Source organism: Carettochelys insculpta, chromosome 3 (genome assembly GCF_033958435.1).
Source record: "Carettochelys insculpta isolate YL-2023 chromosome 3, ASM3395843v1, whole genome shotgun sequence".
NCBI lineage: Eukaryota > Metazoa > Chordata > Testudines > Carettochelyidae > Carettochelys > Carettochelys insculpta.
Genome location: NC_134139.1, coordinates 177,453,460 through 177,457,111, shown reverse-complemented (window position 1 = coordinate 177,457,111; position 3,652 = coordinate 177,453,460).

The window sequence follows — 3,652 nt, the reverse complement described above, 5'->3', positions numbered from 1 at the left end:
TGGCCAGAGAATAATAGGAGCTGAGCCCTGCAAAAGAACCCCCACAAGAAACAGAAAGAGGACCCATGAAGAGAAGATCGAAGTCCGCTGATAACTTATGGTCATACAGTATCTTGGGGCAATGGGACTGGACAAGAGCTATGGACTGAAACATATAAAAAGATGGGTGCCAAGCTACAGAAGGTCTTCTTGCCATCACCTCTCTGCAGGAGTTGGTCTAAGCTGGCTGGGGAGTCAGGAGAAGGAGGCCTCTCCCACTCTTCCCAGGCTGGATGGTACTGACTACTCCTGAGTACTACACTGCCAAAAAAGCAAACTAACAAGGTCACAGGGAACAGCAGCCCAGGGCCAATCTGAGGCCGTTTCTACATGGGCCACTTCCTTTGGAAGTGGCATGTTGATACATGGAGCGAAAGATTCTAACGAGGTGCAGATGCAAATTCCCGACACCTTATTAGCATAATGTCACATGACTTGGAGTCCGGAAGACCATTCTTCTGGACTCCAAAATGCCGTGTAGAAGCGTGGCCCCGGGGGGCTTCTGGAAGGAAGTTCTTCTTCCGGACGCCCCTTCTTCCCAAAAATTTTTGGGACTTCAAGAGTTCTGGACTCCAAATCATGCGATGGTATGCTAATGAGGTACAGGGAATTTGCATCCTCACCTCATTAGCATCTTTCGCTCTGTGTATTAGCATGCCACTTCCAAAGGAAGTGGCCTGTGTAGAAACGGCCTGAGAGTGAAAGACGCATGTGATTCCACCCAGAGACAGGTGACAGCTCAAGTCCTCAGAGGGGCTGCAACTGAGAAGGAGGGAAAAACTGTTTTTTTTTTCACCATGTCATCCTTAGTATGTCATTCTCTGGCTTCCATAGACTGAAAAGCTCTTTGCAGATTTTACTGTGCTGTTTACCATTCTTTCTCAGTGGCAATGCCTTCCCTTCACATTTGTCTTAGACTAAGGCTACGTCTACACTAGCCCCAGGACTCCAAAAGAGGCACGATAATAGACCTAATCAAAAGATGCTAATGAGGCACTGCCATGAATATGCAGCACATCATTTGCATAATGGTGGCCACAGCACTTCGAAAGTGCTGCTTTTGATCACGCCTGGCTCATCTACACAGGGTCCTTTTTGAAAGGACCCCACACACTTCGAAATCCCCTTATTCCTATAACCAAATAGCGTGATCGAAAGCAGCACTTTTGAGGTGCTGTAGCTGCCATTATGCTAATGAGGCACTGCATATGCATGGAAGTATCTCACTAGTATCTTTTGACTAGGTTCATTATGACGCCCCTTTCGAATTTCTGGGGCTAGAGCAGACATAGATGGAGATGTCTCCTATCTCCACATCCTACTTGGTGCACTCTGGACTCCACGAGTCATTTAGTAACTTCCTCTTTAAAAGCCCCATACTCCCCCATGGAAGTAAAAGTCATTCTCCATTTTGCCAGCATATTCAATGGCAGTAATATAAGGCCTAATACGGCTCACTTATTTCATATGCTGTATGTTCCTGAAAGTTGTACGGTCTGGCATTTTGACTCATCTTCAGCATGCTGAGAAAATGAATACTGCCTGCAGAAGTGCTCTCTGTAGAAGATGTTTGCAAGGAAGTACCACAGTTTGCACCACTTGCAAATTATAAAATTTCTGTCCTTTTTGAGCTTTGTAATTCCTAAGGCCTAGACCACATTTAATCTGCATAAAAGTTGAAGAGGAGATTTAAAAACAAAAGTAAAAGACAGTGAATCAGTCAGTAATCCCCTCATATAGTCACAGAAAATGATCACCAGCTGTATCCCAATTAAACTCAACAATTTAACAGTGCACTAGTGTTCACAAGAGAATATACACATATAGGCACTGCACATCAGGCCAAACCACTTTCATACGAACTGTGAGCATTTAAATATAAAAGGCACACTTCTCCCTGGGAGTATTTAACAGTTGGTTAGAGCTCTTCAAATACAAAAGAAAGATGAAAATGAAGAGAAAAAGTAATGTGTAAGGAGAGCCAGGTACTGTCTCTTAAACATAAAAATATAACCTGCATCTGTTAGTAAATCCAATAGCTTAACAGGCATTCATAAGAGAATGCTCACTTCTAATTTACCTAGAGCTTAACCATTGGAAAGGTCACATTAAACAGGGCACATTTAGGGCTAACATGGCCTTTTCTCTCTAGTTCAAGGTTCTTGTCTCCTGATTTATGATCCCTATGCAAGAAATGGAGTTATTCCTAATGTAGGCTTTGTTTCATTTGATTGTTTTAATAGCCCAAGCCTTTCCAACTTTGTTTTTATATATATCATTGTCTAGAACCTGGGCTGCATTCACTTCCCAGTGTAGGCATGTAGTCCAAGTCACCATATAGCTCTCAGTGTTTGGAGTTGGACAGAAGCTGGCTCAGCAAGTATTATTACTGAACTCCCACACCGTATCACTGTAAAGCATTTAGTCAGCCAATGCAGGCAGAATCCTGAATTTGATAGACCATTCCTATGTTAGAGATTCCATATAAATAGATTATTTAACTGACTGTGCTTGGTAAGGGTAGGACAATAACTTACATATATCCATCAAGTTCAGTTGGTCAATAATAATAATAAAAAAATAGCAATGCCTTCACTAGCTGGGTGCAAGACACTGTCACAACTCTCTTGCCATGGATGCCCCTCCTTACACAGTGGCTTTGTACCTTGGCTTTTCTGCTTATTACTACATGATGGACAAACGTATTTCTTAGTTTCTGTCTGAAGGGTCTTAGTGCGTTAATGACTCCATTGCACTGGTTGAGTAGTACATTACTTCATGAAGGCCTTGTCTACACAAACACAAATCTTTGAAATGGCCATGGCAAATTGCCATTTTGAAGATTACTAATGAGGTGCTGAAATGCATATTCAGCACCTCATTAGCATGCCAGCGGCCATGGCTCTTCGAAATTGCCACTTTTCGCTGCTGTACAGCTCATACAGACGGAGGCCCTTTTCAAAAGGACCCCGTCAACCCGCCAACTTCAAAATCCCCTTATTCCTATCTGCTGATAGGAATAAGGGGATTTTGAAGTTTCTAGCGTCCTTTCAAAAAGGACTCCTGATTGGACGAGCCGCATGGCAGTGAAAAGCGGCAATTTCAAAGAGCCGTGGCCACTGATATGCCAAAGAGGCACTGAATAGGCATTTCAGTGCCTCATTATTAATCTTTGAAATGGCAATTTGTATGGTCATTTTGAAGATTTGTGCTAGTGTAGACATAGCTGAAGAGTTCTATCAACCCAGTGGGAACTCTTCTGGGGTAAACTACTACTCAACATGGTCAAGGTTGGCAGAAGGCATCCCTTAGCCACCAAGAATAAATGCCTCAAGCATTAGACTAAAAAAAAAATAATGCTACCTTAGTTCCATTTGAAGTGAAATGCACAGCTATCATTGATTTATTCCAAACTAGAATTTACACACCTTGTTTCACAAGTAACAGAGAGAAAGCCGTGCTAGTCTATATACTATCAAAACAAAAAGACAGTCAGGTAGCACTTTAAAGACTAACAAAATAAATTATTAGGTGAGCTTTCGTGGGGCAGACCCACTTCTTCAGCCCATAGCCATACCAGAACAGACTCAATACTTAAGGCACAGAGAACCAA